Below are 12,419 nucleotides of genomic sequence, written 5' to 3'. Positions count from 1 at the left end.
TTTTTTTGAAAAATCAAGAGAAAATTAAGAAGTTAGGGGGGACAAGAGGGGGACAAACAAAGATGATGATGACTCTCCTCATGATGGGTCTCCCCACTCAAGAGGAGAGCTTGATCTCTCGCACAGGAGAACCAGAGGAGAACCGGAGGAGGGAACCAGAGAGGAAAAAAAGAAAAACCAGAGGGAAGAGAAAAAAAAAAAACAAAAAAAGAGAAAGAGGAGAGAGAGAGAGAGAGATCTGCAGAGGGGAGAGAGAGAGAGAGGGAGAGAGAGAGAGAGAGAGAGAGAGAGAGAGAGAGAGAGAGTCTTCTCCTCCGGCAATCCAGCCGGAATCCGGCGAGGCCAAACCCATCTCCGACCGGCCATCCACCGATCACCACCACCTTCTCCGGCATCCTCCCAACCAACCACTGGAGCTCCACCGGCATCCACATCTCCTCCACCCCACCTCCAGCGGGCCCCACATCAGCGGGCCCCACACAAGCACGACTCTGTCAACACCTTCCTGGATCTCTTGTTCCTCCCATAGCTGGCGTAAGTTCATTTTTTTTATTTTATTTTATAATTATTCATTCTTCGTCCCACAGCGGGTCCCACAACGGGTCCCAAAGCGGGTCCCACATCAGTGGGTCCCATAGCGGGTCCCACATCCGTGGGTCCCACAAGCGGGTCCCACATCAGCGGGCCCTAGTAGCGAGACCCAATGCCAGCGGGCCCTAGTAGCGGGACCCAATGCCAGCAGGCCCCACACAAGCATGTGGCAGTCACCTCATTTTTCTTTTTATATATATGTCAGCCCCCTCAAAAAAAAAAATAACAAAAACATTTCAAAATACTTGAAAACAACAAAAACATTTCAAAATACTTGAAAACAACAAAAACATTTCAAAAACACTTGAAAACAACAAAAACATTCCAAAAACACTTGAAAACAACAAAAACATTCCAAAAACACTTCAAAATCCAAAAACATCAAAAATTAAAAAACACTCAAAAGCGTTTTTCGAAAAGCTGTTCCGAACTACGTTGGCTTGATCCCTTTCAACAGGGTACGTAGTGCAGCTTGGGATCCACATCCTAGGTCCAGTCAAACTTTTCAATAAAATCATTTAAACCCTTCAAAAAAAAAATCATTTCAGCATCCAAAAATACCTTTCAAGCTTTTCTCAAAAATGCAAAAAAACCAAAAATGGGCAAGGATGGTGATTGCCAGATCACTCGGAGCCTTCCTTTTATCTCATTTCCGATTTTGATCGTGGTTTGCCGGTTTTATCGGTTTTCTGACGCTTTACCGGTTTTTGGGACGGGCGATGACGTAGCGTGGCCCCTTCACAGGGATTGTCCTCGCTGAGTCCAACGATAGGCCATGACGATCGCAAGACTTATCCGATCTTCAGCGGATCTGGATCGCTGAGCTTGATTCCTTAGAATCGCTCCCCTGAGCCTATCGTACATTCCCTTTTCTTTTCCCTGGCATTCTCGGTCCTCATGTACCGTTGATTTTCCGATTCATTTATTTCCTCGCATCTTTTAGCTTATCGTGTGTTTGTCTTTGGTTCCTTGTGTGCTTATTCGCAGCTTGCTTATTCCTTATGCATTTAGTTTCACATGCTTATCTGTAGATATTTACTGCTTTTCTGCTTATCATATCTGCTTTTACTTGCTTAACTGTAGTTGTGCATGCGGATATTATCGCTTTCCTAGATGTGATGGGATAGGAGTAGATGCGGTGAGCTAGGATTTGGATGTTTATTTTCTTTTGCCCATCCCCGGGTCATGCATGCTTAGATAGACGTTTTCTCGGGGATGCTCGTTCCCATTTCACATGATTTTAACCCAAAACTCTTCAAAATTAATTAAAAATGGCATAAGAGACCAGGTGCTAGCACTTGGGCGAATTGGGGGCGCCTAATCCCTTCCCCATTCGTCATCAGGCACGAACCCTATTTTATATCTCTGGTTATCCGTTGCAACAGAGCATAGTATGGGATCCTTGGCCCATTTTCCTGGGATGGCGACTCTTCTTTGTTTAAGGTACGCCTCGAATCTGGGCTAGTCCCCGAATCGGGAGGTATCTCATTTATATCGCCACCCATGCTGTGAGTGGCACCATTTCGAGAGTTCCTTGGTAGAGCTCTCCTTCACATTTGTGGAGATCTTAGAGGATCGGCGCGCGGGGGCCCGTCCCCTCACGCCCGTCCCGGATCGGGGTCCACAGGCTGGCGACTCTGCTGGGGAGTTTTTGAAACATTGCCTAACTCCGTAAAAATGCCATTTTAATTAATTTTGAAGAAATTTGGGTCAAAATCAAGCTAAATGGGAACTTTATCGTTAGAAATCCAGGGGCACCAAGTAGGTGCGTAATTAAAACAAGGGATTCACACACTGCACAGTAGGCATTGTCATATTTTTTATTTCTTGATTTTCATTGTTTTTTTATTGGCTCCACGGGATAGATTCAATGCGTGCCCGACTGGGATGTTATTACACCCTGATGGTGCTGTTGAATCTATTTCCAAGCTATGCGCCAGCGCTGCAGCCGTAAACACTCGGTGCACTTGTGTTTACAGCAGCCGATGAGCAATGAAGCATACTATGTATAACACTCGGTGCACTTGAGTTATACATATTAAGTATGTTTCATACGCATAGTACCCGATAGATTGAGTTCGGAGCCCTACTTTGTTTTATATATTATGTATATACTTACTGACCTAGTGAAACCCAACTAGGAAGTACCCGTGTTTATATAAGTATATTGCATTCATATAAGGACGAACATGTGTGGCTTACACATGTTGGAGCCTAGGTTTAGGAGCCATGTCCTATCTATAATTTATTGTAGCCCACCTTATGTGGCTACAGACGCAGTCCTAGTACACTCACTTGTCTGTCATGAGTCGAGACTCTCTCGACTCCGCTAGATTAGACTAAGGTTGGTGCCCCTGGTTAGGATGTATATATATGTATATATTTATTATTAGATTAGGGCTTGCTTCTTAGTTAGGTTTCCTTCTAATCTAATCAATTTTTCCCCATCTATCCATTCTGTGGATTATCATGAGATTCTTGGCTCTTTTAGTCATGATCTGTTTTCCGTGAGCCTGATCATTTGATCGATCCTGATCAGATCACTCCGCATGTCGATTATGAGTCTATCTTGCCATCATCATTACCGGAGTGTGTGTTCTTGCTGAGAGCCCTGCTTTATCTTGACCATGACGGCATACTCTTCATGTTTAGTTGCTGAGTCTCTCCTACTACAGCCGTCATGCTGCCGGATTTTTCCTAAATACCTTGAGTGTGGTCACTATCTTTTTAGGCTTGTTGACAAACCATGTGCTTACCGTACCATATCTCCTAGTATAGCCGTCATGCTGCCGATTTTTTTTTAGAAACCTTGAGCGTAATCATTATCTTTTCTGGTTCGTTGACAAACCATGTGCTTATCTTACCACATTTCTTGCATAGATGTTATGCTGCCGGATTTTATCCATGGGAGGATATACTCGTATCATCTTTTGTCTCAGCTTGTGTATGGGATTTTCATTTGATTACCCTATATTGAGCTATAGTGTTTGTCCATTCCATGGCGGGAATCTGACCTTATTGACCTCACTCATTTGCAGTACCTATTTCTATTCAGCCCACACCAGAACCTATGGCTGAATCTGGAAATACTCTGGCCGAGATGAATGAGTTGATGAAGTCTATGCTCCAACAGATGAATAATATGAGTGAGGAGATAGTCCGTCTGAAAAGTGATAGAGGTTCTACTTCTGAAGAACCTGTACCCCGGCAAATTCCACTTATACCTCCCCCACATCCTGCAATGGCCAGGCTTGCTGTTTTGAATGTCGAAGACGATGTCGAGGATGAGCAGTATGCAGAAGATAATTGTTTCCCTCATCTGGAGAGAGCCAATGAGGGCAGAGCGATAACAAATAGATTGGATAAGCTAACCCGAGAAATGGAAAGCATGAAGTTCCAAGGCCCTAAGAAGTTGAACATGTCCGACTTCATGACAGTCCCGGGAGTTGTTCTTCCTCCTAAGTTCACAGTACCTGATCTTGACAAGTATGATGGGACGGGATGCCCCACCAGTCATCTGAAATCTGTCATTCCTCTTCTACAGCAACATGGACTCTCTCCAGAGCAGATTGCTTTCCTATTCCCCAGGTCTCTAGTCGGAACTGCAAAGAAATGGTTTTTGAGTCTGAAGTCTGAAGAGATCCGAACCTTAGAAGACATTGCTAACAAGTTTGTGGAACAATTTTCCATGGAGGAAGGGATAGAGGTAACCAAAAGGGATCTGAAAATGTTGAAACAGGGGCATAATGAAACTTTCACTTCCTTCATCCGAAGATGGAGGAGAAAAGCTGCTCAGATGACCCACAGATTGTCCGATGAAGATCAGATCAAGATTGTAGTTAAGAACCTGTCTCCACAGTATTATCATCATATGGCTATCCAATACTTTCTCGATTTCAATCACCTCATCAAGACATGAACCCAAGTAGAGGATGCACTGGCTAAAGGCCTAAAGACAAGGACCTCAACTGATGTTAGAGACGGAAAGAGGACTATGGTAGCAGCTGAAGAAGTCAGTAATGTGGAGACCTCTCGTCAACCTTTCAAGAAGGTGGTTCAGAAAGGAAACAAGCCTATTCAGAGGTTACAAGAAGAGATTCCTCCATTGCCGAAGAATCTTGAAAAAGCTTTGAGAGAATTGGTCGAAGTGGGTAAACTTGAACTTCCTGAACCTTCTTCTCCTCCAAATCCTCTTCCTAGCAAATTTTATGAACAAGATTTCTGTGAATATCATCGAGTTCATGGACATTCATCCAACAGTTGCCAAGCCCTGAAACATAAGATCCTAAAACTTATCAAGGGTGGTAAGGTAGTTGTTGGAGAACCCGGGGCTACCAAAAAACCAGTGCAAAGATCAGTTGGCCCTTTACCGATGGTAGGAGCTATCTCTACGGATGAACCATTATTGGATCCTGCATCCCTTATTCGTCCTATCTCAGAAATGCCACCTGTTCCATCAAGCCTTCGACCAATGGAGGAATCTTTTGAAAGGTCGGCCCTCATCCGAATGGAAAACTGGATGGTTAAACTCTTTGGTCAGATGGCCATGTTAACTGAAGAAGTGAGGGAGATGAAAACTCAGATACGATATCTGTCTACCGGATATGATTCAGCTCCTAAGCAGTTTGCCGATATGGGTACTATGACAGAAGAAACATCAGTTCAGAGTTTAATTCTTGACAGATACGTTGATTTGCATAGTGGGACGAAGCCTGTATTTGTTCCCAGTGAAGTTCAGAATGTTGAACCTTATCGTCAACCTTTTAAGAAGCCAATCATAGAAGTGGAAGAGAGGATGGGTCAGAGACTGAGGAGAGAATGCGCTCAGCTACCATGTTCTCAGGAAGTTATCATGAAGAAATGGGTCAGCGAAGGTCGTTTGACACTTTTAGATCCGAAGCTTATTCCTAACCCACTCCCCAAGCACTGGAGAAGAGATCAGTATTGCGAGTACCATAGAGGTATTGGTCATACAACAGAAAAGTGCCTGGCATTGAAACACAAAATTCAGGACGAGATAGATGGAGACTCTTCCCTTCTTCCTGAACTCTGTGCTTTCATGAATTATGCACCGGTTAGACCTATTCAACCCTTCAAAGGTTCCACCACCTCTGTTTATGCTGCATCAAAGCAGAGGGATGAACCGAAAGGGAAAGAAAAAATGTCAGAATGTGAGCCTCCGAAGAATGTCAGGGCAGAGAGCATGATGCCACCAGCAGGTTTTCAATGGCAGTTTGGGCCAGGTCGACAAAACTGCATGGGACCGCCTCTTCCGAGATTCCTATACCAGGACCGAAACCACTAGCCGACAACATCATGGAGGAAGACGTGTACTTCTGAACTTCAGTGCCTAGTCCTTGTCCGCGTCCAAGTGTCGTGTTTCAAGTGAGGTGTTCCAAATGTCATGTTTCAAGATTTAACTTCTATCGAGTGTATACCAACTCTTGTGTTGAAGGTTGGTGAGTCATAGTGTCAATGTCAAAAAAAAAAGAAAAAAAAGAAGGGGGTGTCCTGTTTGTCAGTCTTTTTCATTTAGAGTCGGTGTTTTATTTTCTGTCAAGTCTGATGAAGAGCCCACTGAGGCGTGTTGAGAACTATTGATGTACTTGAAAGTTTTCAATTCAATAAAGTTTGATTTCAATATCTTCAATGTAAAGTTTGATTTCAATATCTTCAATGTATATGTTCACTCTTGGATCTAATGTTAATAAACAAATTAAGACACCCTCCTCAGACGAGGATGCAGACGAAATTCCCCTCGAGATCTGAAAGATGGTCAAACGAGAGGAAGAGCGTCGAGCAAGGCCACTTGAAGACAAAATCGAAACTGTCGATGGGGGTATCAAAATCTGAAACTCGGAGAATACGGATTGGCAAAATTTTATCTCCCAAAGAGTGCGAAGAATCGATAAGCCTACTAAGAGGGTTCAAAGTATTCTGCTTGGCCTTACGAGTATAAATCGGGAGCATGCCCTTAGTGCTAGTCAATGAAAGACTCCCTCAGCTTTAAACATCAGGTCGAAAAAGCAAATTTTTCAAGGACGAATACAAGACATCAAGTGAAGATGATCAAAAGAATTAGAGAAGACTTTCAGACAACAAAGTCATAATCATAAGAACATGAGCCTCAAAAGAACACTTGGGCTATACATTGCGATGTAATTTCAAGTTAAAGCATTCAAGGTGTAGGGGCATTCCTCACATCCAAAAAAAAATCATTAGAAGAAAACGAACATCCAAAAGAAAGAAAGATGGAATCCAGAACAAAAAGGAGAAGGGAACGTGCCCCTATGTCGACTCCTTAGAAATATCAGAACCCCCAGAAGTCAAATCAGTTTTAAAGCATCTTCAGCATATAGAGATGACCCTGAGTCTTAGAATACTGAGCATCAGTGCAAGATCCCAAAGACAAAGTGGGAATTCAATCAGTCAAGTTTGCGCAGTACAGATGAAGTCTTGCCGGGAAATCCCGCTAGACTCCTTAAAAAAAAAGGAGAGAGAAAAAGATTCAAAGCTGTTGAACCTCAATCACTTCAGAAGCCTGTTCACCAGAAGGCCATCATTGGCTGTTCGAACTTGCAACACCAAAAATCCCAAATTCGAAAAATCCTTTTGCAAACTCCTTTGGGCCTTAACAAATCAACATTCTTTTCAAACACCCACAAACCAGGGGCATTTGTCTCTGAACTACGCAGACCTGATCCCCAGTTCTTCGGGGGTACGTAGGCAGCCTGATCTTCCAGGTTCGGTCAACCTTTGAGCTAAAAGCTAAATCATTCTTTTTCAAACCCCAAGCGAACTGCGTGGACTTTATCCTCCATTTTTTGGAGGTACGAAGCCCAGATCCAGTTGAAATCGTTTGAACCAAAGAAATATCCAACCCTTTTGAACCCACGCCCACCTAGAAAGTCCTTCTGGTGAACAAGCAGAGGTTCAAAGTCAAGAAGAAAAAGAGACGGAGTCTGAAGACCCGCTAGGCTGAAAACCCGAAAGGGCGGTCTAGGCAAAATTTAGGGTCATTCACCCGCTAAGTTGACAACTGAAAAGTCGGCTTAGGCAAAAGTTAGGGTATCAAGCCCGCTGGATTGAAAACCCGAAAGGGCGAACCAGGCAAAAGTTAGGGCAAGCGGTCCGTCAGATTGAAAACCTGAAAAGGCAATCTGGTCAATGGCAATGACTTCCAGCAAAAAGTGAATCATTGAGGTGGAGAAACAGTCTTCAACCAGGGTAAAATCTCGGGGTCCAAGTAGTGCCAGCAAGCTTACTTTAACATTCCTCTAAACTGGGGCATTGAAACCGAGCAATCCAAAAGGGATAATAACCATGACCTAAACACCGAAAAAGGAGAGTAGTGCCTCTTGACACGGTCTTCGAAATACTCTAAGAGTGACTAAGCCATACCCTTAAAAAATGACACATCAGATCCAAGAGCGAAGTCGAAAGCGAGTCGAGTCCTTCGAGCAATAAGAGTCTTCTTTGATTGAGTCCTTGGAAATCTGTTCCTCCTTCATATTTGTGTTCCCTTTCCTTGCAAAGTCCAAACTGTCAGGTGCTGGAAGAATGGGAGTGTGTCCTCCAAAATGCGAAGAAAATTCAGAGTAAATCCTGGTTTATGTATCAGAAGGGGCGGGAGACATCTTGTTCAAACCTACCCGAGACCTTAAGCCTCCAAAAGTGAGCCATGCGAAAGAAGAGATTTTCAGACTCAGCCATCATGGTTATTGTCCTATTCTCTCCATACAAAAAAAAAAAAAAAAAAAACTTTGCATCCTCAAGCCTTCATGAAACGAAACATCTTTTCTTCAACCATCATTGTCTTGCCTTCTTAAAACTCCTGTCATGGAAACACAATATACTAGGGGCATCTTTTATGACTTGCGTCATAAAAGATGTCAAGCGCACAAAGGCAATCAGTAACAATGTCTCAAGCAAGTAAGGATAAGAGGGGTACAAGCACATCTCAAGCCTAACCTCTAAACTCCTCAGTTGAGTCCTCTCTTCAGAAGAGTCAATTCTCTAAGAAAATCAGTTTCCCAAGCGGAGTCTAGAATTTGCTCGCGCAGCCTTCAATCCCCGGCAAAATCAGAAAAAATGGTCAATATCCAAATCCCTGCAAGTTATCTGAGTCCAATTCTCAGCAAGGAACTCATACTCCCAATTTCCTCGGCAAGAGGCAATCAGTCTAAAAAAAAAAAATCATCATTCGAAATCAATCAATTCTCAGCAATATCACTGTCCTTCCAAGGCTCTTCGTGGTTTGTCAGGCAGGCACATCATGGACCCTTGCTCCCTGAATGGCTCTTCGTGATCTGTCCTTTAGGATATATCATGGACCCGCTCTCCATGCTCATTTCATTCATCTCCATTACTTGTTATTCTTGTTGGGCTCTTCGTGGCTTATTGTCATGGACCCCAAATTTCATTCTAGGCTCTTCGTGGCTTATTGCCATGGACCTTAGATTCATTGCGTGGCTCTTCACGGTTTGTTGCCGTGGACCCTCGATTACTTCTTGGCTCTTCATGGTCTACCATTCAGGTATACTACGGACCCATGCTCCCCGATTGGCTCTTCGTGATATGTCCTTCCAGAAATATCATGGACCCACTATTCATAGTCATTCCATTCATATCTTTTACATGTCATTTGTTTCTGCATGTTGGGCTCTTCATGGCTTATTGTCATGGACCCCCAAATTCAATGTTTGGCTCTTCACGGAGTATTGCCGTGGACCCTTGATTCCTTTCTGCTGGGCTCTTCATGGTTTCTTGCCATGGACCTTAGATTCATTGCGTGGCTCTTCACGGTTTGTTGCCGTGGACCCTCGATTACTTCTTGGCTCTTCATGGTCTACCATTCAGGTATACTATGGACCCATGCTCCCCGATTGGCTCTTCGTGATATGTCCTTCCAGAAATATCATGGACCCACTATTCATAGTCATTCCATTCATATCTTTTACATATCATTTGTTTCTGCATGTTGGGCTCTTCATGGCTTATTGTCATGGACCCCAAATTCAATGTTTGGCTCTTCACGGAGTATTGCCGTGGACCCTAAATTCCTTTCTGCTGGGCTCTTCATGGTTTCTTGCCATGGACCCTAGATTCATTGCGTGGCTCTTCACGGCTGGTCACCGTGGACCCTCGATTACTTCTTGGCTCTTCATAGCTTATGGCTATGAACCCTTGATTCTCAGTTTTTCTAATCCATTAATCACTCAATATCTTTCTTGCAAGGTTCTTCGTGGCTTATTACCACGGACCCCGGATTATGGCTTGGCTCTTCGCGGTTTGTTGCCGTGGACCCTCGATTTCTAGTTTCCTAAAAATAAAAAAATATAAATAAATTTCGTTCCGCGAGGCTCTTCGTGGCTTACTACCATGGACCCTCGATTCCCGTTTGCTTGGCTCTTCACGGTTCACCACCGTGGACCCTCGTTTTCTGCAAGGCTCTTCATGGCTTATTACCATGGACCCCTGATCAAAATTTTCATTCAACTGTTGTTCTTCCTTGTCTAATTTGGTGAAAAGCTGGACAACAACTCTCTCTAGTTATTTTGTTGTCAAGTCATGGTCCGTCGTTCCACAGTGTGCCGTCACCCAAGTGCGGAGTCAGGAATACCTGTGTGACCGATGTGTTACTCGAGTGTGACCGATGTGTTACTCGAGTTATTTCTCTGGTGGGAGGCTATCTCACCAATATGTTTTGAATGCTGAGTTATGTGTCCAGCATTTCACCAAATTAATATTAAGTCATGTTGAATGTGAAATTTTAAAACTAAAGTCTCTCTGAGAGCATCTTTGAGAGCATCAAGCCAATAATCAAAATCCTTTTCATTCAAAACCCCTGAGGCATCCCTTCCCTCCAATTCGAGTGAGACCCCTGAGACATCTGTTCCCTCCACGAGTTCAATCTTTGTAAAATAAATTTTGGGCCAGTCAAAATGTGTTGTCTGTTCAGCTTTGACATTCGCGCGACAAGCACACTCTGCCAAAGAGGGGCATCTGTAGACACCCCATTTTGACAAGGCCCTAAACCCGCATATTCGAATAAAATCCCGAGGTCAGACGGAAAATGAATGAAATTAATCCGAGCAAAAGAGAATGTGGGGCCCGCTTGTGTGGGACCCGTTTGTGTGGGACCCGCCTGTGTGGGACCCGCTTTTGTGGGGCCCGTTTGTGTGGGGCCCGCTGGTGTGGAACCCGCTCGTGTGGGGCCACTGATGTGAGATCCGCTTATATTCAAATTTCTTTCAATCATTTTTTTTAAATTTAAAAGGACAAGAATGGCATCCGATGCCATTTGTGATGATGGGTTTTGATTTTTTTTTTTTTTTTTTGAAAAATCAAGAGAAAATTAAGAAGTTAGGGGGGACAAGAGGGGGACAAACAAAGATGATGATGACTCTCCTCATGATGGGTCTCCCCACTCAAGAGGAGAGCTTGATCTCTCGCACAGGAGAACCATAGGAGAACCGGAGGAGGGAACCAGAGAGGAAAAAAAGAAAAACCAGAGGGAAGAGAAAAAAAAAAAAACAAAAAAAGAGAAAGAGGAGAGAGAGAGAGAGAGATCTGCAGAGGGGAGAGAGAGAGAGAGGGAGAGAGAGAGAGAGAGAGAGAGAGAGTCTTCTCCTCCGGCAATCCAGCCGGAATCCGGCGAGGCCAAACCCATCTCCGACCGGCCATCCACCGATCACCACCACCTTCTCCGGCATCCTCCCAACCAACCACTGGAGCTCCACCGGCATCCACATCTCCTCCACCCCACCTCCAGCGGGCCCCACATCAGCGGGCCCCACACAAGCACGACTCTGTCAACACCTTCCTGGATCTCTTGTTCCTCCCATAGCTGGCGTAAGTTCATTTTTTTTATTTTATTTTATAATTATTCATTCTTCGTCCCACAGCGGGTCCCACAACGGGTCCCAAAGCGGGTCCCACATCAGTGGGTCCCACATCCGTGGGTCCCATAGCGGGTCCCACATCCGTGGGTCCCACAAGCGGGTCCCACATCAGCGGGCCCTAGTAGCGAGACCCAATGCCAGCGGGCCCTAGTAGCGGGACCCAATGCCAGCAGGCCCCACACAAGCATGTGGCAGTCACCTCATTTTTCTTTTTATATATATGTCAGCCCCCTCAAAAAAAAAATAACAAAAACATTTCAAAATACTTGAAAACAACAAAAACATTTCAAAATACTTGAAAACAACAAAAACATTTCAAAAACACTTGAAAACAACAAAAACATTCCAAAAACACTTGAAAACAACAAAAACATTCCAAAAACACTTCAAAATCCAAAAACATCAAAAATTCAAAAACACTCAAAAGCGTTTTTCGAAAAGCTGTTCCGAACTACGTTGGCTTGATCCCTTTCAACAGGGTACGTAGTGCAGCTTGGGATCCACATCCTAGGTCCAGTCAAACTTTTCAATAAAATCATTTAAACCCTTCAAAAAAAAAAATCATTTCAGCATCCAAAAATACCTTTCAAGCTTTTCTCAAAAATGCAAAAAAACCAAAAATGGGCAAGGATGGTGATTGCCAGATCACTCGGAGCCTTCCTTTTATCTCATTTCCGATTTTGATCGTGGTTTGCCGGTTTTATCGGTTTTCTGACGCTTTACCGGTTTTTGGGACGGGCGATGACGTAGCGTGGCCCCTTCACAGGGATTGTCCTCGCTGAGTCCAACGATAGGCCATGACGATCGCAAGACTTATCCGATCTTCAGCGGATCTGGATCGCTGAGCTTGATTCCTTAGAATCGCTCCCCTGAGCCTATCGTACATTCCCTTTTCTTTTCCCTGGCATTCTCGGTCCTCATGTA

Source organism: Tasmannia lanceolata, unplaced genomic scaffold (assembly GCF_043159265.1).
Source record: "Tasmannia lanceolata isolate RefF3 unplaced genomic scaffold, GAP_Taslan_0.1 ptg000037l, whole genome shotgun sequence".
NCBI lineage: Eukaryota > Viridiplantae > Streptophyta > Magnoliopsida > Canellales > Winteraceae > Tasmannia > Tasmannia lanceolata.
Note: the sequence above shows the minus strand (reverse complement) of the source record.